The sequence below is a fragment of the Haliaeetus albicilla genome, chromosome 19, assembly GCF_947461875.1.
Source record: "Haliaeetus albicilla chromosome 19, bHalAlb1.1, whole genome shotgun sequence".
Taxonomy (NCBI): domain Eukaryota; kingdom Metazoa; phylum Chordata; class Aves; order Accipitriformes; family Accipitridae; genus Haliaeetus; species Haliaeetus albicilla.
Window position 1 is genome coordinate 1,045,372 of NC_091501.1, and position 24,447 is coordinate 1,069,818.

The 24,447-nt window shown below is 41.4% G+C and overlaps 1 protein-coding gene and 1 long non-coding RNA gene across 2 annotated transcripts in view; both read left to right on the forward strand.

Moving 5' to 3' along the window:
- Window positions 1–2,055: 2,055 nt before the first annotated feature.
- Window positions 2,056–19,590, forward strand: LOC138690038 (uncharacterized). Its single transcript, XR_011328800.1, has 3 exons — window positions 2,056–2,125; window positions 9,233–9,296; window positions 19,539–19,590. It is a non-coding gene; the product is annotated as an uncharacterized lncRNA (long non-coding RNA).
- Window positions 19,591–19,734: 144 nt separating this feature from the next.
- MRTFA (myocardin related transcription factor A) overlaps window positions 19,735–24,447 on the forward strand; it is an 80,570-nt gene continuing 75,857 nt past the window's right edge. Inside the window, exon 1 of the mRNA XM_069807148.1 lies at window positions 19,735–19,800. The gene's annotated coding sequence lies outside the window, so the exon portion shown is untranslated. The remainder of the gene's footprint in view (window positions 19,801–24,447) is intronic.

A 24,447-nucleotide genomic window follows, 5' to 3' on the forward strand; every position in this document is an offset into this window, starting at 1 on the left:
TCATCCCCGCCTTCCGATTGGCTGCCCGCCCCGTCAGGCACGCGGTGCCCGCCCCGCCCCCGCCCCTCCCCCAGGCCCGTTAGCTTCCCCAGGTGCTCGCGGCCCATTGGCCAACCCCGGTGGCGCTCACCCGCGCCTCTCTGCTCCGATTGGCCGGAGCCCGGCGCGTGTCGCCGAAGCAGGGAGGCGCGGGGCGGGCGCTTCCGCGGTTGCGAGGCGCCGGTCGGCGGTGGCGAGGCCGGGGGTTGCGGCGCTCGGGGGAGGCGCGGAGCTCGGCGGGCGGGCGGCGGCGGCGGCGGCGGCTCCGCCAGGGACAGGCGGGGTCGGAGCGAGATGGAACCGTGACCAGGTGAGTACGGAGCGCCGGCTCTAGCCGGGAGCCGCCAAGCGACCTCCGCCTCCAGGGGCAGAGAAAGGCGGGGGTGGGCGCCCGGGCCCGCCGGCGGGGACCCGCCCCGGCGCGGGTCTCGCGCCGCCGCCCGGACTTCTCCTCAGGGGCGGCCGTTGGGGTGTGGGGGGGGGGAGGCGGCAGCGCGTGCCCCCGGACACCCCCCACCGTCCCGGTCCCGGTCGTCCCCCCCTCACCGACGGTCGCGGGTGGCGGGTGGGAGGCCGGTGCCCGGTATGGCTGGACAGCTCCGCTCCGCTCCTCGGGGCCGCCCCTCACCGGGGCACGGCCGCTGCCTCCAGCCGTGGGCCGGCTTCGCCTCCTCAGAAACCCCCGCGGTCGTTTCCCCTCGGTCCCTGGGATCGCTTATTGCCCCGCTCCGGCCTCTCCCCGCCTTCCCCCGCTCCGAGGGGGGCTCGGTTCCCCTCTTTTGTCCCGCCTGGCGTTTAGTGGGTCGGCGGTGTTTTTTTCGGTGCTCTCCCACCGGTTTTTATAGGCCCGGTGGCGGTGACAGTAGTTTAGAAGGGGTTTGTGCAGCAGCAGTCTTCTGCCCTCCCCACCGTGCCATGCACACGCTGGGCTGTATCAGGCGGGGTTGATTTTCCCCACTGAAGAGATGCTTGCCCGTGCTATGCTAAGATGCATATTTAAGGTAACATCCGTGTGTCCCAGATGCCTGTCCAGTGGGGACAAGATCTCCCTCCCCGTAACCATAAAATCTTGTATTGGAGAGGACTGTAATTTCGCACATCCCCACGATCAAGGATGAAAACTCTGACCGTTTGCCATGTGTGTAAGTGGAAATACCCTCCTGAGACCTTTATGATCGGCATCCAGGTACCCTTATACTGCATCGCACAAACCGTGTGCTAACATGGTTCTGTGTGGTTCTGTTTTACAAGGTGAACCTTGAGTGGGCTGAGTAAGGGGTTTCAGGTTTGCTGCTGCTTATAGCGCTTCCTTTCTTTTGCCGTGTTTGTCCAGACAGTGTCAGGGCCTCTGCCATGAAACTGCATCCTATTCTACTGTCAATAGAAAATACATTTTGAAGGCATTAAAAATGTTTGTGTTTAAGTCTGTAGCTTCTTTGCTGGATCCACTTTGTGGAAACCAAAATTCTTGGTAGGATTTGAAGACACAGCTCTGAATATTTGGAAAATATAAAATGTAGTTATTCTGGGCTGAATGTGTGTATCCCAACATTTCCAGCATGGGCATTGAGAAAATTCAGTATGCAATTCTGTCTTTATTTTATATTTGTATTTGACATCAGGGCTAGTTAGCCAAGGCATAGCTAACTTAGTGAAAGTGTGTTTTCTAATTGTGCGTTGGTTTCACTTTCAGGTAAATATACAAACAAACTTTCGGCACTGATTTCAAAGTATATCTTGCTGCTTGCACAAAACCTATCAGTAGGCTCTTGTAAAGACACTGTTAAAATCCATACTGTAGAACTGCTAGAAGTGTAATGCCTTTAGGTCTTCATAAGTATTTCCAAAAATACTTCAATCATTTCTGAATATGAAATGAGAGGGACACCCATTTGTTCCCATTTGCTGCAGTGATTAAATGAGTGATCTAATAGTTGTGATTAAATAGAATCTAATAATAGATTTTAAAATAAGTGTATGATCTGAAGCTGACTGTGAACTCCTTTTCTGTTCTTTAGATTTGTGCTTTCTGCTGAAGGGAGAAAGAGACTCAGGGCTGAAAGCAAATGCCATAAGCTTTTCACAAGTAGGCAAATTTGCCCTTAATTACCAGATACTAGCTTACTGAGCCCTTGTCAGTCCTTCCTCACTTATAATTTAGATACCAAATGTGATTTCAGGAAAAGAGTGAAATACTGCTAGTTATAGTTTCTTGGGCATCATATTGTTCTGTACAAAATGTAAGTAGTGCTGTGTTTGCTGGTTCCAACAGTTGCGGAAGCAGCTTTAATTTCTATTTAACTAAGGCCATCTACTCTAACATCATGCAGAAGACCCCCAAATCTTCAAGCAACAAGCAGATCATGAAATAAAATGCAAAGAGAGGGAGTACAGAAGATATTTTGACATAGGGCTAAGAGAATATGGGGGTTTTCCAAAAGCAGTCTTAAAATTTTCCTCCCCTTGAATATGAAATGATAGGAAACTCTTGGGTTTGGGAAGGAGTGCTTTCTTGTGACTCTTTTTGTAAGTCTGACTTCTGCTGGCATGGTAAAGCAGCAGCGTTTTTCACAGACCCTTTCATCGTTGAACCTTCAGGTGAAGTGTACATTCAGGCAATCAAAATACCCCTTAATTTAATAATAATAATAGTAATAATAATAATAATAAGCCCTGCTGGATTTTCTTCACTGTTGAGCCATGATTACATTACTGTGTGGTATTTGATGGGGGGAAGGGGCAGCTGTACTAGATATAGAGGAGGATCAGAGCAAAAAGGGAGGTCAGAGGTGTCTCCATATATGCTTTTTACCTCAAAAGCGCATTTTATAGCAATTCCAAGAGTCTTTTGTCTTTACTTTCTATACTTAGCTGTCCTTCCTGTGTTGTAGATCATATAAGCGGACTGTCTCAATGTCTGTTTACTGATAACTCAGAATTATGATTAAGATCCCTTTTGAAGAGTACAGTTGATTTCCTCTGTAAAAAGAGGTAACAATTAGTAAATCTTATTATAGTTACACAATGCTCTTCCTTTAAAGATTTTTTTTTTTTATCAACTGTTTCCTGAGGGTCAGTGTCTTTTCCTGAGAAACTGTTGAAGAGGAAGCAGAAAAAGCAACTGTTCAGCAGTCTGAAACCGTCAAACACCTACTCTGGGAAAGCCAAATCTAATTATTTCCTGCTGGACACATTGCTGAACTGAGACTGAAAACAGAGGATGTGGTTACACAGACGTTTCTTTTAGTGGTGGGGCTGTCTTAAACAGCTCATATTCCCATCTGCCTCCTTTTTTTTTTTTTTTTTTTTTTTTGGTCCCCACCGTGTGCTGTCACCTCAGTAGTGATGGTATGTCTGTGGGGCTGCGTGCTAAGCCAGGTTAGAGACCCGATTTTTAATCTGTGCATGTTCTATTCCTCTCCCCCTCAGCCCCCAAAATAAAAGATGGGGGAGGGCCGAAGGAATGCATAGCTAGAGTGGAGGGGAGGGAGTGCAAAAGCAGATTAGTAAGAGCTACAGCTAAAGGGAATGTTTTTGGAACCGTAGTTTAAAACTGTTCCTATGATTCTTCTTTTATGCGTGTGCTTCAAATAGATGAAATGGATGAGTTTCTGTGAATTCAGAAACTCATTCCTTTGTCAAGTACTCTGTTCAGTCCTTCAGGGACATAATGTGTGTGGTTAATGTGTATATTTTACCTTCCCTCCTTTGAGTGCTTTATGGAGTGCAAACACTGTTAAGTGGCTTCTTCAAGGGAAATGAATGGCATTGGGGTGAGGACAGTTTACATTACCAGACTTAGGTACGCCATAGTGGTCAGTCAATGCCTTGAGATTTTTAAATGCAGGTTGTCCTTGTGGAGGGCAAATGGTGCATGCAGCTTGTACAGGAATCTGCCATCAGTCTGATACTACGTTTTCAGACGTTAAGAAACAATGCCGGTAACAGTATCTCACTTTCTTTGATCCTTTTCTATTTCTGATATGAGACGCTTATTTTCCACACAGATAAATTTTAGGGTTTGTCACTGAGCAAGGTACTGTAATTGTTTAAATTAGATTGGTTTGTATTTCAGAAATTGCAGTAATGAATTTAGTTTGTGTAGCATTCCTTTCCTCTTCCCTCCCCCATTTTCTTGTGTGTGTGCAGCATCATTATTCTTGTGTGAAGAAATATTTTGAATTTAGGCACACAGCCATAGTGATAACATCTCTGTAAGAAGTTGAAATTTAACACAGAGTCACAAGTCTTTTTAAATCTTGAAAGCTGAAGGCTGAGCTTTTAATTGGGGATTTTCTTTTGCACCTTAACCTCATGCCATCCATCTGCTTTTGCTCTCCTACCACAGACTAGCATGTTGACTACTTCTACTTATCCTTCTTAATGAACTAGTGCTCTCTATTTCAGCTTGTTTTGGCCCTGCTGATCCAGAAAAGCAGGGTTTTTGTGGAGCACAGCAGAAGAAGCGTGGTAGCTGCTGCTGCATGCGCCAGCGCGTTATTTGTTAACAGTTGATCATTGGGGGCTGCCTCTGTGGCACTGAAATAAAAATTTTCCCCTGGACATGGTCAGGAGCTGCTGCTGCTGTTGCCTCTGCTTGCCACGGGTGCATATTGAGGTGTGTATGTACCACAATGCAGGAGCCTCTGACATAAAGCAATGCAGAATGTTCCCTATTTTGCCATCTTCCAGTGAGGTAAATAAATGCACTGACTACACATCATCTTCAGATTACCTTGATGTTAGGAGAACAGGAGAGTGAAATGATACGTCTAGTTTTGTGAGATTAATTTTGTTTTGGGACAGGAGTCTACCTCACAGATTGTTTCAACCTCAAATTAATGCTTCCTGTAATATATGGCAATTACAACTAGTTCTAGCCACACTAGGGAGGGGGTGTATATATACTGTGGTTCCTTGAGTTCTGCCCTTTCTGTGGTTTAGTAGAGGCACTGAGGATATGTCTTCACTGCACGATTGATCCATATGGTCAACACCCTGTTTAGGCTTACTCACATGAGATCATCCTTTACACACAGCCATACCCATGTTATGATGAACTCATTCTTTGTGCAACTGCATATATGTGTGAAGGTACAGCTCTGAGCAAAGATGAGACAGGATTCACTTTCTGTCAATTATGGGGAAAGTTTTCCTCCTCCAGGAAGAAACTTTTGGAAAAGCATTGAAAGACTCTACTTGAATGATTTTTTTTTTGTTGTTTAAATTATTATTTTTGCCCTCCCTTCTGATTTTTGTAGCAATATAAGGAGTTTCCCAACAGAATGTGCTTACAGTCTGCATTGTAACTTAATTTCTATTCCATTGTGTAAGATGGGCCCAAACCTGGGTGAGGGGTTTCTCTGAGTGATTGGCAGGGCCAAGTTAATGTTAGGCCTAATATAGCTGTGTCTCTAAATTCACTCTCATGCGTCCTGTCAGGCATGCTTTACAGGAACAGATCACTTGGAGTCTGAATCTTTCCAAAGCCTCCATCTGAGAAGTAGTATGGCTGTTGGAAAGATGGGATATGAATTCGGCATTGCCGTGTTCAGATCAGACTTATGAATCATGTCAGTGAGTTTCTGCGTTGTTCAGACGTGCTCAAACTCCAGGTCACCAGTGAAGGCAATAAGCCATAGTAGTCACTGGAATAGCAGCCATTTGGCCTGAACATGTAAACACTGACATATAAACATTTCCATTGGATGGAGAAGTTTATCAGCAAGATGAGACTTCTGCATTTCTTAGAGATGACACCATTTTTTCTTCAGAAAATCTGGGACAGTAGTTTTTTGCCTGCATTGACGGTAGAGCGGGAGGAAAAAGGAGTGTTGGAGGAATGTTTTGATTGTGCTATAAGCAAAGAATAACAAAAGCAGTTTAACTGTGGAATTTTGCCAGAAAATGTTTCAGTTATCAGATTAATCTTTGCTCGCTCACTGCAGTGTAGAAGGAGCAGTAAAGAGCTTGTCTTTCATTACAGTTGTAAGGCTGTTCTGCTAAATTTTTGTGAAGTCTGACTTCTTATTTTGAAGGCGGCGTGTGTCTGTGTTTTCTGTTGTTCCATCTTCAAGCTGGATTGAAATTTCATGGGATGACTGAACGAGGCTAATGATAGAAATACATTGTACCTGCAGCATCTCTTAGCTTAATGGCATACATATTAGAAAAAGAGTTGATGACTGTCCATGCTCATTCCAAGCCAGTTTATCTCCTACTTGGGGTTCAGGTGACTAAGCAGTAAATCGCAGGATGCAATACTTTAACCACCTAGGATTGAGCAGGAACTTCCTTGACAAATAGGACAGAAAGTTTTAAAAGTTGGCCTTCTGTTGGCCAGAGTATCTGGAATAAAACTTTAGTTCTTAGTAGAGAAACACAGACAAATATGTGCTGTCCTGGAGGATGAGCTATAAGTGGGAGAACAAGGACCTCTGGACACCTGAAAAGGCGAATGGAAGTGCTGGAAACTCGGGAGCGGTAAATAAACTGAGGCAAGGAAGTTATTGAAATAATTTGTCCTGTTTTCTGAGTGTGTGTTTGCATGTACTCATACACACACACGGATGTTATTTACTGAAGAATAGTGCTAAGTTTTTGCAAAGATGCCAAAAATCACCAAGTGTATGTGTGTACTTACATATATATTTAATCTTCATGCATACCTTCAGAAGTAAGATTTCAAAGTCTTCCATATTGTGCCAGGTGAGATGTCTGTACAGCCTGGTGTCTTGTGTTGGCCAGTTGCTGGTAATGAGTGCCTTGGAAGGGATGTAGAACTGGGGGTGTACGCAGAGGTTCTTTCCCCTTCTGCCGCACCCTGCCAGCTGATTAGGGATAGCCTGGTATATTCTTCAGACCTGCAATATTCAGCAGTTTGAAGTTCTCCAGAGAAAAACATGCTGAAGAAAATACAAAGATTTTTTTGACTGGTTATGGGGTCCCACTTCTGTAAAAGACTGGCAGATGCCCTGTACCAGGTAGTAGGGCAGGCAGACCAAGAAAAGGCCCAGTGTTGGAGCTGTCTTGACTCGAATGAGATTCAGAAGAACATGGATCTTAAGTGCTGGAAATTAAATGCAGCAGTATGATGATTGTCCAGCTTTATCAGTGCTGTTGCAATCTTAAGTTGGAAGAGAATATCCAGTGAACCAAGATTACTGGAAAGTAGGGATTGGCCAGCAGAAATCTTCAAATGAAATGCATCTCTAAATTCTTCACACTTTCATGTGTGAAAAGCTGTTTCAGAGGTATCTGTGCCTCAAATAAATGCCCCAACAAACACCAAAATAAAAAAAATCCCACTCAAAACCAAATGATGCCAAAAACTTGAACTGGAGTAAAGATGTAATATATGGATAAATTTCACTCACTTATAATTTGTGATTTAAAAACCCAACACCATCACAAGCAAACATTCCATATCTAATTTTTGATGTTATGTGCTTACTGCTGTCAGAAGAACGCTCCAGCAAGATTATTTTATCAGATTATATAGGCACTTTGTTCATCAGATTGCAGTATTGAACTCTTAACAGTGGTTGATTGTGTACTATCTTTGTGGAAGACTTTCCTTGACTTCTTGAGGCCTTTTTGCCTTGCCTTTTAGGAAATCTAGGATCCACAATTGTGTGAAAAGTACATTGTAAGTATATACTTAGTTTTCTAGCCTTGCATGATTATCGTATTTTAATTACAGTTGTATCAGTTTGGCTGCTTTATTAAAGAAAAAATAATTACTTGTTATGGCTTCTCACATTAAATTAATGGTTTAAGCGGTTATAAGTAATTCTAAATATTGACTTGGTGACAAATACTGTAAGAGGTGGCAGAATGACTTCTTGATTCTGTGGTAGTGCCATGATTAATGTGTGCAGACACATTTTATCCAAAGAAAAATTGAAACATTCTCTGAAAGGGATTGTAAGGGAAGCTTCTGAAGTACTAGTGTCCTTCCTTTTTTTATTTGTATCAGTATTGTAAATCCCTTCTCCTGCAAATAGTTAATTGAGGAGAGTTGACCAAGTAGATGTGCAATTCATTACCTGTAGCTGCTTCTAAACAGCTTCTTTCTTTTATTTGTTGAGGATCAGGGAACTCTTTCAAATTTTGGGATATGCTGATTATCCAAGCATCTAGCTGTGGTCATTCTTTCTTCAGGAGAGACTAATCAGTCTAATTAGTCTTATTCCTTCTGATGTTAAAGCAGTAGATAGCTCATTCTATTTTTTTTTTTCACTCCAGCTGTGTTAATGCTTGTGTCCTAAGTCCATCCAGTCTGAAGTTTGTATTTGAATGGTGCCTGGTTTTTTTTTTTTTTTTTTTTAATTTTCTCTTATTGACAGAATATCATGGCATCTCAACTGCAGTTCCATGCTTCTGGTGTCTAGGAAGCCCTAAAGTCTGAAAAGCTCAGAAGAGGAAATGGAATGGAAACTTTGTATTAAAACCTTCATATGATGTTTTGTATTTTTTTTCTTTAAATGTGGCTAAGGAAGCAGGAGTGAAAGTATGGCAACTACAAATCAACTTCTGACCCTTTTTATTGCTGTTTGAGGCAATAGTCTTCCAGAGCCTCCAAAGTAGTTATTTTCTAGTCAAGTGCTGCTGTGCACGCCTGTTAAAACTGCATTGCCAGAGAAAAGTAGTGTGTTACTTCAGTACATTTATGAGCTTTTAAGTTGTGCAGGTTGGTTCCCTCCTCCCCCCCCCCAAAATGGGATTCCCATTGCAGTCTTGGCAAATCTCTGAAATGTACTTTTTTACCTTTCCCTGTTTTTGTTTGGATGGATAACATGGTGTAACAAACTAGTCATAACAGTCTCCAACTTCTACTATCCATTGTTTAAGAATGATTTCAGTACAAGGACAGGAAGATTGAGTGTATCATTTGGTGAATATTCTGGCTTAGTAAATCTCAAACAATGCATTCTTCTGAACTGACAAACCAATAGTCCTAAAGTAAAAGTTCTGCTCTGCAAGTAGCATGGGTATGTGTATACAAGTGTGGCAGTCTTTACGGTATTTCAGTCCAACTTGTGGTGTGTGTGCCAAATGAATTAAAGATTATATGAAAAAAGAATTCTAGATAAAGGACTTTGCTCTTTACTCTTAAAGAAGAAAATGGGCTGTGTTTTGTTTTTTTTTTTTTAAAGTTCTCTGAGTATTTGTGTCCTGTTTTCCCTTTCAGTGACTGGGGAGAGAGCTGCTGGCATGGAAGTGAGCTGGGTTTGTCCGTGGGAACTGTGAGTAAGGTATGTATTGTGTTCTTTTTGCTGTCTTTAGTCTGCGCCTTTTGTTCTTATGTGCTGAATTGAAAATTGCTTGTGGTCACTAAATGTGAGGGATAGTAGTGTGTTAGAGTTGGAATATTTTGAATTTGTACTAGCATCAGGTGTGACAGCTGTCCAGCAAGGACTTTATAGTGTAAGAGTATAAATGGTACATTTGTCCACTTTTCACTGCTGCCTAGCAATTAGACTTGTCACAAGTTAGCTGGTAATACGTTGCAAACTTTTTTCAGCGTTACTGGTACTTGGCTCGCTAGACTGATTTATTCAGGTATATGAAAGCAGCCAATTGTGTCTATACAGTAAAATTGTAATGTCTATAAAACTGTAACTGAGCTTACCATGATACAGTAGCACTCAAAAGAGATGATGATACATTCAGACATTATCTGTGGTCCCAGGCTGAGTCTTACAGTAAAGGATAGAAAATTTTTTAATCTATTCTAGCACCAGAACAAAAGTCTTGGTTTAGATGTCCTTCATGTGCTGGCTCTTAGTATTGTTGCTTCAAAGAAAGAAGTAGTGAAGGTTGAATTTGGTATCCTTTGAATTGGCAAAGAACAGCAGCAGTACTGATTCTCCCACCCGTCTACTATGTTCTTTACCCACATTCATTAGATTTACATGTTAGGGAGCACCTCTTGAGTACGTACTACTTCTTTTCAATAAACTGATTAGCTTAGACAAGACAGTAATATTGATATATGCTTCTCTATGAATCACTGAAGAAAACTCTTACCTGTTTTTTGGTAGTGGGGAAATCCAAGGGTGGAAAGTCAGCTCTCGTAGGGGAAAAAGGGAACAGAAGATCTGGTAACTCAGTCTCAATTGCTGGACTTTCCCCTTAAATGAATGTCATGCTGGGTAGCTGCATTAGGAGATGCCAATAAATTCAAAGAAATTTGGATTCCACACCCAGTGTCCATTGATGGGGAGAAGAGGCAAAGTCATTGGTTTAATTTCTGTAGGCAGTTTCATACTGTCATGACTAAAGAATGTGACTGGGGTCAGAAAACTTCCTGCAGACTCTGTTTCAGGCTTTGGTTTCACGCTGTACCTAATATGAGGTAACTGCAAGCTGTCACTTTTCAGTGGGCCCTGCTCCTCTGTTTGGTTTTTTTTTTTGGATGAGATCTAATGAACCAGTGGTTTCAGGGTTCAGATTGCTTGCACAATGGGAAAACAAGCGTGTTTCAAGGTGTAGCTTTCCATCAGAACAGCAAGCTGAATTGACTTGCTCTGTGACTGCAGAGCCACTAGATTTGAAGGAGAGAAGGTGCGAATTTCAAACTGAGGTGAGGCGATACAATATGGACCTACATGCTCTGTCACAGCCCATGATCAGACTGAGTTAGATAAAATGTAAAACTACTTCCTGACACACACAAAAGTAAGTTGCCAAAAAACCTTGCCATAAAATCCTTCAGATTCTTAAGTTCTGCAGTTTTGCCTGCCACTTTGTGCTGACATGAATGCTTGTGCTGGGAACTGAACTGACTAAAATCTAACTACTTTACCTTTGTTTTATTTCCTTTGTTTCCTTCTTAAAATTTATTTTCTTTTATTTTAGTCTAGATTGGTTCCCTGAGCTATCTTTCCTTCCTTGCCCAAGTCCCCACTTTGTTTTGCCCTAGGTCATCCAGTTCTTGTCCCAAAGTTCAAATCTTCTGCATTTGAAAGCGTATTGTTTCTTGTGCGGTCTTATTTCCACTCTCCTCTTGTCCAATGACTTTCTCGTCCCAATCTGCCCTAAATCCACATTCAACATCAGTTCCTTCATACTTTCTCAGCCACTTAGTTTTCCTGCCATGGATTCTCAAGTCAAAGCTCACATCTGGCTGCAGATCAGCATTCCCTTTTCTAGTTTGCTGCAGCCTCCCTGTTTCCATTGGTTGTTGGCATCTGTTGCCACATGCCTTTGCTTCATCTGCTTGCCCCTATGGGGCGGGAGGGAATGCTTTGTCACCGACATGAAGGAAACTTTAAAAAATGCATCAGACAGCAATTGCAAGAAGTCAGTCAGAAGGTGGTGGAAAACAAGCAATCCTGTTCTAAACACTAGTTCATCATGCATTTCTTTGGCACCAGTGCAGGCTTAAACAGCTTGCTCCCTTTCACAGCTCCCTCTGTTTTGCTGGCATAGCTGTTTTTGTGGCCGTGGTGAGCCACTCTGGGGAACAGATCCTCCTGGAAAGAAGTGGTTTTTTCTAGATTATTTTTCATCTGGTCCAGTACATGTTGTCTCTGTAAGATTTATGCTAGTTTCACAATGAGGAAGGTATGAGAGTGGGAATGTGTAGCAGACTGCTTAAGTTGGCACCGCTGCTAGATGTTTAAGTGTGCTCTTTGGCATTACAGTTAAGTTGATCTTTCAGTGAGCTGCTGTTGCAAAGGCTGGTCAAACCTCTACACAGCTGTGCACTCGTGCTTCTTCCTCTGCATCAGAGCTAGTGATTGTGCAGCCACAGGACACGTCCAGCTAGCTGACTGATCCTGTAGAATATGGTCTCTAATCTTTTGCAGAGTTAATCGTCTGCTGGTTCAGCTGACCTGAGTCACCCCATGGGTGCACACTCATTAGATCAGACAAAAGGGAAGCAGCAGGAACCAACAGCCCAGTAGCAGAAGGCTGGATTCCTCTTTTAATTATGATGTTGAGCTATATCATGACCAAGGCCTAAAATACACAAGTGTACCCATTGACACATGAGACCTGAACATCGTGTCTTTTTTTCTCTTTCGTTCTTTGAACTTCAGTAGAAATTGTTATTTCTTCATTAGCTATCATCTTTAGTCTCACAAACTAGATGATTAATTCAGCACACTGAGAGGTATGATAGAATTATGTGTCTATAAACTGCTTCACCAGTTTAAGGCTCAACGTCCTCTGAAATTAGAAGGCTGTCTTCCTCATTCATGCTTTGAGCTTAAATAAGAACTTCAGAAATCAGTGGGGAGTTCGTTCTTTTTGAGCAAGGATTGTTTATTATAAATATCATTGTGATTCTCAAAACTAACTTTGGTATTATCAGTTCTTCTGTGTACCCAGAGTTCCATGAGCTTGAAAGCCACAAAGTTCCTCCAAATACATATAGAATCATGAAAAGTATTTCTTAAAAAACATCTGGAATGCCAAACTACATTTCTCAGCCTGCTATTTGTGGTTTTAAGAAATGGATGTTTAATGATGATTTTTCAAGATCTCTTAAAGACTTTCTATCACTGCTGGACTGAGTGAAACAAATGCTAGTGTCTTACGAAGGAAGTACTTAGGGCTTGAGAAATATGGTTTCTGATGAGTGGTTGTTAAAACCATGTGCAAGGCTGTGTTTGTCTACAGCAAAAATTATATGGTTGATTGCTTTACGCTAGATGTGTTCTTTGCATCTTTTCCCCCTCAAGTCCTAACATCTCTACACAGCTGTTCATGCCTTCTGTGTGATAACATTTCTTGCCATTTTCTTGCTGGCCTGAGCAGGTTTTTTGACTCTTGTACTGATAGATTTGCTGGAGGTGGTAGTGGAGAGACTTCTGGTGATGATTCAAATATGTCCTCTGTTACTGTAATCTTACTGGCACAGTATACATACAGATTCAGATTCTTTAGCTCTGATAAAGTTGTGCTCATCCATGCTTGACCGGCATCTTTGTTCGCGTGTTGCAATCTTTGCATTTTTAATAGTGGCTTTGTAGGGTAGTGGCTTGTGGTCATGGTAAGATGGACAGTTTACACCTTCAAATAACTCGTTCTAATCCAGAAAGAATTTGGTTACTTTTTGACTGCTTTTGCCTGCCCCCCCCCCCCCGCCCAATTACTGTGAAAGTGAAGGAAGGTGATGACTGGTTCATTTTGCAGAAGGCAAATTCATGTGGAATATGTGTGTTAAAATAAAATTCCATAATCTAAGAAGGTCTCTCTTTAGTGGTCTGCATAGTTTGGTTTCTTAACTTAAGGTGGTTCCTCAAGAACAAGCTATTACATTGTCAGGGTACAGTCTTTGTGATGCTTGCCTTCTTGCTTGCTGTATTGTATATACTTTATGGGCAGTGCCATTAGTTTAACTTGAGAAGTAATTCTGCCAACAGTTTTGTGCCTGGGTTAAGCTGACTGACAGGAAACTGATTTTTTTTTTTTTTTTTTTTTTTTTTAATACAATCTTGGAGGTCTTCCTGTTGGTGACTTTTTCTGATCTCTGAAGATAAAGGGAATATTTCTCACTCTCATCGTTATAGCTTCTCAAGCTAATGTGATGCTTTGGTTTCCATCTGCTGCAAACTTCACTTCTCCTGGGTTATTCTTTTGGTTTGTGATGACCTGGGGGGTATAGATGCCTTTGGGCATGTCACGGCATTCTCTTCCTCTCTTCTCACTCATTTCAAAGATTCATCTGCTTAAAGCCACTTTGCCCCAAGATTGCCTCTTCTCTTGGCTGGATGATCTCAGCTGGCATAATCATTTAACAGAAGGCTGCTCTTAAGTTTAAAATAAAAAAACCTGTCTTCTCAAAATAGCCTGGCCGCACACACATGCTGTTGCTGTTAGGTGCTGGAGGTTGCTTAGCAATTCTTAAATTGGTAGGAAATTGCTATTACCCTGGCAACTCAGCCCCAAAATGCAAACAAGGGAAAGCTGTTTCTAGAGGTGCCCTTGCTTGATTTGGGAACTGTGCGCTTCCCCTCTCACCCCCGCCTCCCTGATTTTTAGTTACTTATTTATTAATTCCTTTTGTTCCATATTTTTTTTCTGGTTATTGAGGTTTCATGTTGGGGAAGGTGGTACTGTTCTTTAGTTCATTTAAATAACTGACTGTCAAGATCTTGATTATGCCACGAGTATGTGAGTATTGCCAAAATTGAGAGAATTCTAGTGCATGAAGACCTAGTTCATGTGTCCATATCAACATGAATGTTGGATAGATTAAACTGTATAACACCTTAAGGTGACACTGCTACCAAAAATAGCCACCCTGATTTCTTTTTTTTATTTTCTTGTGCCTCATTCTCCCTCATGCTAGCCCAAGTTTTTTGTGTGGCTGGGTGGCAGGCCGGATCAGGAACTGATACAGACTAAAACTAGTAGTTTGTGTGTGCACGGCCAGGTCAAATTTAACACAGATCAGTTCCTTGATCTGGTTCAGCCTGTGCTGGCCCACAGGAGGTGAGGAATGAGCAGGCTGGACTGTTCCTTTTGTTGGCAATGCCAGTTTAGTGTCTAACCAGAGGATGTGGTCTTATGATACAGCTAAGTTGATCTAAGCTAGCTCTTGCCAAAAGGGGCGGTCTTGGATGCATGCCTTTGTTGCTTCCTTGTGCCAACATTGGTGCTTGTCTGGCCTTATGATGGGATGATTAATGGAGCTAAAATGGCAGGAAACTAATCCTAATCCCTTCTCCCCCTCCCAGTTTTCTTTTCACTTAGCTCCATGAACTAGTTTACTGTGGGTCAGACAGGTTTCAGTACTGCACGTGTCTGTCTGTTTTGTTTCCCTTTCACGTCTTGGGCTTTGAGCTACCCTTCAGTGATTCTGGATGAGCAGCTTTAGGAGAAGTTTCTATAAGTAATTTTGTCATATGGTAAATGCAAAGTAGAATACTTGTTTCACCAAGGAGTAAGCTAATCAGGTTTACTATGTGTTTGTTGTGATACAGTGTTGCGATGGCAGAAGGATGCACCTAAAAAGCTACCATGTAGAAGCTGCAGAGCAATTTAGTCTTTGTAGTTTGCAGGTTTGATGAAGATAATATTTTTTCTGAAAATTCTTATTGGCTATGGTTCTTAATCTTATACTTTGTGCAAAATTGACTCTGCCTTGTTTGTCTATCTGAAATTGAAGTTTCTTAGATGCCTCCAGAAGTCAGAAACGGATGAAGATTATTTATATATTTATGAGTAGTGTCTAATGTTTCTTTTGAGCAGCTCCATCTTCTCCCTAGTGTTGTGGTCCATGCTTGTATTGTTGTGGCAGTGGTTTTGTGCTTTATAGCAATGTAATTTGGGCACTCCTGGCTCCTGAGAGCTCACCGTTGCCCCTGCATTATGGTGACGCAGCTGTGTGTGTAGTTGGCAGTGGACTAGATTGAGGAACTGATTTTGCTGAATACCCAGGAAAAATATATGTTTTTCAGCTAAATTGATTCCCCAGTTGAAGAAGGGGCAGCGTAGGGACAGAAATGAACAGCTGGACAGTGGAGGACTTTAGGGTTGCTTAAGCTGGTGTTGCTGCTGTAGAACATCTGTGGGATCACAGCCACTCTTGTCCTGGAAGCAGCTGGTGCAAAAGTAGAAAAATGCCATGATAGAAAGCTTTTGTCTGGTTAGGCAACAGATACAAATCCTTGAGGGCACTCACCCTGAAACACTTACTGAGGATAAGAAATACTTGCTCTTAATACTGTCCATCAGCTGCTGGATGACTCAGTTAAAGACCATGGTATGGCCCATTTCTTTGTGGGAAAGTTTCTAGTCTGTTCAGAAATGACAGGAAAACAAATGTTTTGAAATTTTAATTAGGTCCTACATATTAATGTGTGTAGCTAACTGATCATTCTACAATGACAGTTATAGAGTGGTATAACTGTCTGGGAAGTCTAAAAACAGTCTTACTGTTGGTTACAGAAAAGGATTCCATGCCTTTCACAGGACTTCCAAATAATGCAGCATGGATGATTATAAATCCTCAAAGCATCTTCCAAATCCCTCTATGCCCTCATCAGACTTTTAATTGAAAACATTAAAATCAAAATCAAACTCACACAATTACAGATTTTCCTGTAGTCTTCTGGACTGAATGCTGCTTTTTTTTTGAAAGGGAGGATGTGTTGCATACTAAGACTTGGCGTTGCTCTGAAAAAAATTCTCTTTCCTTTAGGTAGTGGCTAGATATTTGGATGTACTAATGGTGCAAGCAGGTTCTCTCCCCTGTGCTGTGCTGGCACAAGTGTTGGTGTGGCTGCATGGCAAACTGCACCAGGGTCCTGATTTAGCTGGAGTGTGATCCAGAAGGCTAGCTTTTACACCTGGGTCAGTTTTCTCATTGGTTTATCATGTGTCACTGCAGATTCTTGTGCTGGCCTGAAATGGTAGGGGATGTGGTGGAAGGAGAAGGCAGGATTTCCTAATGCATTTAATGGTTCATCCCAGTTTAGTTTCATTTGAGCTGCAACCCTACTTGGAGTAATAGAATTGTTGTCCAGGCTTTTTGAGATGCACAGAGTCAGACTGTGATTTTTTGCGTTTTGTGTCAGTGCTCCCCTGTACTGTGCTGGTTCAACTGTGGCTTATATGGAGGAATTGATCCAGCTGAAAAATAACCTAGGAAAAATTGCATTTCAGCTGAATCAGCTTTCTGATATGGTTCACAGTGTGGCTGTACAAGCAGCACTGCTGGCACAACACAGGACATAGTGGCAGGCCAAGAATGAGTGTCAAGGCAAGGCAAGGTTTGCTTAAGCTGTGTTACCTTTGATGTGGCACAAACATTGAGTGACGTGCCAACTAGGATTAAGAAGATGCTTTCCATCTCTGTAGTCTTCTGCACGAGTTAGGAAACCTGCAGGTCCAGGTACAACTCTAGATAATTCAGCTGCTGTGCTGAAGTTCCATTGGACAATTTACTAGAGAAACTCTGGTTTATAATCCCAGTACCAATTAACTTGGTATGGTATTGCTCAGGGTTACATAGCAAACTGGTGTGCAAGCACTGATTTCTTGCTCTGCTTTGTGCTGTAGCTGGCTAGGCTACACTGCTTTTACTGTAGCTGGGTGCTGTGCTTGTACATAAAGGATAGAGTTTCAGTGGACTGGCTGATGTGAATATACCTAGATCAGGGAACAAGATTCAACAATAGATTACAATGCTGTTGTTAAAATGGTGTTTGAAATGTGATTTTCCTAGTTTAGGCAGGTTACAAACTCCTATTTAAAAGAAAATCCAGTATGTCAGAAGTTCCCAAGTACATTTGCTGTTTACCTAGTTGAAGCAGATCTTACGTATTTGAGACACGTCAAGCTTTTTTTCCCCTTTTGGGAAGAGGAAGGAACTCTTCTTCTTTTCTGGGGTAGATTGAGGAGGGAAGGTTGAGTCTCCCCCCATTCCAAATCCTTGCTGGGTGGGTGTTAGATATGTCTGTCCCCTGTTCATGGATTCAGGCCTGACTGTACTTGTCCTCTGCCATGATCTGACCTAACCATCATGTGGTACGAGGCAAAGTGTAATATCTCCTTTGATAAGGCAAATTGGCTTTGGCTCCTCTAAGATGGTGACAGCAGTCCTTACCAGCCAGCCTCCTAACTGAGCAATTACTCTTCCTTTTAGCCCCTTTCCACAGGCCTCCCATCCTACAGGGACAGGGCCTGAGGCCAATTATATTGGTCATGATTTAACTCTTTCCAGCCTTTGCAAGAATTGTGATAGCTTACCGAACTGTTATTCTAAGTCTGCAGTTTAAGGGTGTGTGTTTCCAGGCTTTCTGTATCCATTGTAAAGAGAAGGGCAGCACAATCCCATTTTTTTCTCTTTGCAGATTGCTACGATTTGCTCTCAAATGGATATTAGCGATGTTTGCTTTGGACAGGAAATGTATCAAGGAGGGGGCAGGCTCTTTCTAGCCAAATTGTAACTGAAGTAAAAGCAAATACTTCATATGGCAGTAAGGTTTGGCTCAGTCTCATTTGTTTTGTTGTAACAAGCACCAGCTTCGGTTGGTGGTTTTTGTTGTTTTCTTTTTTTCCCTCCACCCTTCTTTCCCTTGCTTCTCTTCAAATCGTGACATAGGGTCCTGGGAATGAATGTATGACAACATGGATGAAATAGCGTTTATTCATTACCAATAAATTCTAATTGCTGCCTTGAATATACACTGAAGAAATTTTTGAAACAAATGTACTACCGCCTATGACTTTGTTCTGGGTATTACAGAGCAAATGTTACTAATCAACTGAAGTACGAAACTGAAATGGAAGTGGGGAAAAAGACTGTTTGAGCTACTTTATCAGTTATCAATGTGTTGATGTTGTCACACTCATTCAGGTTAATTATGAGTGTTAAGTGGGGAATACTTAATAAAAAACTGTATTGTTAAAAACGTTGCTCCTAACGTTGCTCCAAGTTTATGCTTTCTGATTGATTTCTGGAAGATTGTCCTATGCTGATGGTTTCTACTTTACTTATTTGCAGCTTGCTTTACTTGTGTCTTTTTGAAGCTGAAGGTTAGCCTCTGGAAATACCTTTTGCTTGATAAATTAGTACAGTGCAGCAGAGTTATGTAGTGGTAGTCTTCTGAGTTTAGATGGGTTGAAACAGCAGCATACTAAGAAGCAGGAGACTTCCATCTTCATTAATCAAAACCAAATATGATTGCCCTTGTATAATGTCCGTTAGTGTTTAAATGTTGGCACAGTAATGATTTCACTGGAGACTTCTTGCTAGCTTGTTTCTGTTTAAATTACTGAACATAACAGAATTTTAATTTTAGCATAGTGGTGGCTTTTAAATACTTATTTAAAGAATTATGGAAATACCATGAAACATTTAAAAATTGCTTATTTCATTAAAGTCCTTTATATATTGCACATTTCGGTTACTGTAGCTGAGGTTTTAGACAGGAAAGCTTTTTTGTTTACTTCATGTGGAATATTTTTCTTGCATTCATTTTCACTGATAGTGAATGGGGAAGAGAGAATGGAGCAAGGAGGAGAATTGTTTTTTGAAATGCAGTTGATTTTATTTGAAAATCCTCAATTTGTTGTATTCGGCGCTCTCCCCAGGTTTATTATGAAGGATACTTTACCTGACTCGATTTCAGATTGACACTGAAATAGTTAAAACACTATTGTTGGTATAAAAGGACAGAAATCAAGAGTTCAGCAAGGTTCTAGATAGACTGCTTTCACTGGAACAACTCAATCTGTGTCTTCTCACGATTGGGTTCCTAAAGTACCAAAAGTTGAGAATGTTCTCATACTTTTTAAGAAAATTATAATAATCTGTAGTTTCTGCAGTGACACTGTTGGAGGTTTATGCAAGCTTTTAAACTTTAAAGTTGAGCAAGTTTCAATCACTAGTTGGATTTCAGTTGATGATGATAACAAACACTGTGCTAAGGAACATGTTGCTCCAGAATATGGAGGTGCCATGATGAACTGAACATGTGGGTTAAGACTGTCATGTGAGATTTATGGTTTGTTTTTTCTGGTTTGTCTTGCAGGTTGCCATCACGAAAGCCAAAGTGGATTTCTCCGGTGTGGTGTGCCTGCCCCCTTCCGTCATTGCTGGAAATGGGCTGGACGGAGGAGGGGCTGGCGAAAATGATGATGAGCCGGTGCTGGTGTCACTTTCGGCGGCCCCCAGCCCTCAGAGCGAAGCTGTTGCCAATGAGCTGCAGGAGCTCTCCTTGCAGCCCGAGCTGACCCTCAGCCTCCATCATGGCCGAAACCCCAACCTTCCTCCACTCAGCGAAAGGAAGAATGGTAAGTGGTACAGTGCACTCATGTCTCATGTAGTGTGTCCTCACCACAGAAGTACTGTGGTGGTGTCATGGTACATGTTCTGATGACACTGCTGCTTCTTACTGCTTCTTACAATGTTTTCTTTGTACAGAGAACTAATAATCTGGAGTTGATAAAACTGATTTACATTGTTCGATGGGAAGGATTGACGTTACTGGCTGTGGAAGTTCCAGAGAGCTCCAGTGATAAATGCTTTAGATTATTGTTTTAGGTGAATACCAGAAACACTTCCATGTGCTTTGTGGTGACTAAAAGTTGTGCAAAGCTGAGACCATCAGTCAAAGGAAGTGTTAGCTCCTCTTCAGACTATAGCCATCTGTAGAGGTTTCTTTGCCACCTTGGTCTGCACTTACCAAGGGTGAGTAACTTTCTCACTGCAAATGTCTGAAAGGTTCTGTCAGACTTGTTAGAAGGAGGAACAAGACCTAGAGTTAAAAATGAAATACCCTAGCAGGCCTTCTAATTCTAGAGTGAGAATGACCTGCCTATGTTTCTCAAGTTGCGGGTAGCTTATGGACAACTATGGCATGAATCCCTCTGACTGTTTGGTGGGTGACAGTGGAGTGGCAAAATATAGGGTCGCTTGGTGACCAGAATTCCTGGTTTTGGAAGAATGTGAACTGTCTGAAGCTGAGGATGACCAGGCTGCCATGGAAGCCTTTGCATGTTTAGCTCCATCCTGTGTCAGGCTGATGAAACCATTTGATAACTGGTTCCTTCTGTTCGTGAATTCCTCTTGGTGATCTCCCTTCACTCTGCCCTCTGGGGTATATGCTGGTGGCTCTTGGCCATATGAAGGTCTTTCTAGAGTCTGAATTCTTGCTATCAACTTTACCTGCAAGATACTATGGATTTGAGCATGGTTGAGTCCTGGGTGCCTTACAGTGTTGGGCATTATATAAATTACACAGAGTTGCATGGCAGAGCACATTGGAGATGCTGGGGAGCTTTGGAGTGGCTTTATAGCCAAAACATAATGCTTATGGTAAAGTGATTTAGAATGTGTGAACTGTAGGACAGTAATTTGAATTGGAGGGATACCTCACTTGGCATGCCTGGTTCTTTACCTCCAGAAACTGAGCATGCCCTTCTCTGAACAGCATATCAGTGTTTTGCTAGCTGGAAGAATTAATTAACTTCAATCCAAAATATTGTTTTTTAAGAGGATAAAAAGAGTTTCCTCATTCCTGCACATTATACCATCATTATGTGATTACAGTTATGTTTACAGGCCTTAAAAATGGAGGAGCTAGAAACTGCGAAAACAGAACAAAAAGCTTCTAATCCTTGATGTTTGCAGTCCTCTAAGTATAAAAGACAACAGATAGAGATAAAGGTGGTGGTGGTAAATAAAAGAGAAGAATTTGGAATATTAGTCAGCATGGTAGGCTGTGGTCTCAACACATCTCAACTAGTGGTAGATTGGTCTTTTTATAGTTATGAAGGCAAAGAGAAATTTCAAACAAATCTAACTGAGGTAGTTTTGAAACTGGTAGAGGGCTCGAAAGCAGCATGGGAAGAGCATATGAGCCTTTGTTTCCAAAACCTGACAGCTGACCACCTGAAGGTGACATTGTGAATTTACTGGAGGCAGGGTTCTTTTTTTCTTAGTGGATAAGACGTGATTAAGGGTCCTGAATTGGGAAGAAGCAGTTTATTCTTGATGCCACAGGGAAAGGGCTACTAGTGTTGGGAACAGATAAGAGTACCTTTTTAAGAAAATGAAACTTACAGCAGCTTTGAATGGATACAAGCAGGACACAGCAGCATTTGTTGCGGTGAAAGGAAAGGATATTCTGTTACAGAAATGAAAGAGTCTTTATACGATTCAGTTGTTTGGATAGGTTTAAAAATTGATATCTTGGGAATATTTTACAGAAATAGTTGGTTTTCCTCTATCAGAATAATGTTATTTTTATGGACTCAACCTTGAATCTATATCATTGTGGGCTGCAAATCTGCTTGACTGGAACAGGTAAAATAGAGTTGGGTTGAAAAAGTATTTGAAAAGGAACACCTCTGCCCATACCTTTTGCCAAAGAAAATTAGGATATTCCCGGAAATGACTCATTAGGTGGGTCTCTTCAGAACTGATTCTTTATCAGGGCTCAGCACAATAGTGGAAATTTTACTGCTGGAGGTGCAGCTTTTCAGACAGGGCATAAAGTCCAAAGTCCCTGATCTAGACTACCTGAATATTCCTTATCTTCAAGAGGTATACAATGCTCTTTTCTCCTAGGCTGCAGTATGTTGTTATGTGTTGTTTGTGTTCCCATTCATTAAAGCATTGTGGGACTGAAAAGTGCTGTTGAAATATGGTTATCTGCAAACTGTCACGGCATAGAAGGAGACTTGGCTTAGTGAGCTGTTGAGAAACATAGCTGATGCATTTTGAATTAATAAACTTGTTCCCTCAAATGGGAACTTTTCAGTTATCTTGGGGTAGAGGTTGCACAGCTGTTGAGCTTGTTAAAGCTCCTTTTTTAAAGATGGTGTATCTTTGTTGTTGTGTCTTTTGCTTCAAACCTGTTAAAAAACCTTTAGAGATGATCTGCCAGTCGAGATGGCAATCTGTTTAAACATTTGAGCAATCCGAAGTGGTTGTAGAAGCATATCTTGTGCAGTGAAACTGCTTCTGTGACAACTTGCCAAATTCAAGGTATGAGGAAGATTCAAGCTGAGTCGCAGTGGGAGGGGAGGAGATGGTAAATAAGAAACTTGCTGGAAGCTGCCTATCTGTGTCAAAGGGTCTCCTGTTAGCAGTTCTAGACAGGCATTGCTGACTCACAGCTGAACTAACTACTTATGCTGAGCGCTTCTAACAGGTTAACCCTTTGCACACCTTTTGCTTACAGAAGACTGTTTATCTGTAGATGTCTGTAGAAAAATATTGCATGGATTTGTACTGAATCTGTTACTTCAGGCCATGGTTCTGGAACATAAACTACTAGCTGAGTTAAAATAGAAATTTCTTTGGCATGTGAAGCATTATGGAATTATGTATCCCATGGGAGAACTGGGAGTGCAGTCCTGTATGCACATAGTGCCATATGTCCTAGGACATCGGATTCCCTTTGGGGTTTTTTTCTGCTCTTAGAGAACTGAAGAGCAGCAAGAGACAGTTTCTAGGGGCTTTCTTGTTGGTTTGGTTTTGTTTCAGACCCAGACTCCTCTTCATATTCTTCTCCCTTATCACAGCTACACATTATCCTTGTAGGTGTGTGTTCCTACAAGGATAGGTACAGCTAGACAGATGAGTGTAAAGACCTTAAACATCTTGACTGAACAGTTGTTATTAAGTTACACTACATTAAAATGCAATAAAAGCTATTAAGGATATCTGTGAAGTATTGGAACATAACAGATAGACAGGAAACAATTTCTTGTCACTTCAGTGGAAGTGATGTGGTATGATGTTAGTAAAATATTTTCACACAATTATTAGGTTCTATTCAGACATCAAGCTTAATGGAACATTTAAGGTGTAGTTATTTAATATTTCTTTGTGCTTCACAGTGAACTTTCTATCCAAAATTCACATTCCTTCTCCTTTTTTACCCATGTTCATCAAGGCCTCGACTTTCTTTAACTATGAGAGATTACCTGTGACTGACTCATTCGTTGCCACACAAGCCAAAAAAAGGTCATTACAGAGTCATCTGAAGCTCTTAAGTATATCTTGATTTTTCTCAGTCAGCTGTACTAAGATACCAAGATAACTTTTCCCAACCCTTGGGGCAGGGTTAGAGCAAGTCCCTGATGAATGTGGTTACAAAAAAGAGAAAAAACAGGTGATGAATATACAAATCTTACGCAGTTTGATAATTTCTGGTCAAAATTGTCCTTCTATTTAACTTTCATTTGAGATTATTATAATTGCTCCAGTAGCTTATTGACCCTCTCTCTTGACCCGTTTTTCCCAGATGAATTCATAGTTATCTTTGTCCAGAGGTCATGAAAAACATTGTGTTAAAAGCCTAGGACAGTCCTGATTTCTTCTCTCTGTAGGCTCGTTAAAGATGAGGTAATAGTCTTTCAAACAAACTGTTGCATTTTATGATTACAGGTTTGGACAAAACTTGTACCAGCTTGTCAGTTTTTGGGGTTTACTTGATCTGGGATGCTTGCCTTCTAGAAAATACCATATGTGCTGGGGGGAAGGAGACTAGTTGGAATGTGTGGAATTTCAGTATGATTCGAAGTCATGTAACAGGCATGTGCTTTAGGTATCAGAAGGTACTCCTGTTTACTGTAAAGACAGAGTGCTGTACAAAGCATGGGATTAATTGTTGCCACATAAGCTGCTGGTGATTATACTCACCTACAAAATGTAGAGTTGAACTTTTTAAATGGTTCTAAGGAGCTAATTTAGTGCTTGTGTGCCTATGCCTGATTACTGTTAAAAGGCAGGAGTAATATTTGAAATGTTTATTAGGCCACCTGGTTTTATTTTAAAGAATTCTATAGGTGATTGCTCCTATAATTCTTTTATTAGGTTATATGTTCCTGTCTCCCTCTACTTCTTTCCCTTTCCCATCCTGGATTGTCATTACATTGAATGGAGTCAGATTCAGGATTTATTTAAAATATAACTTATTATGGTGTTTT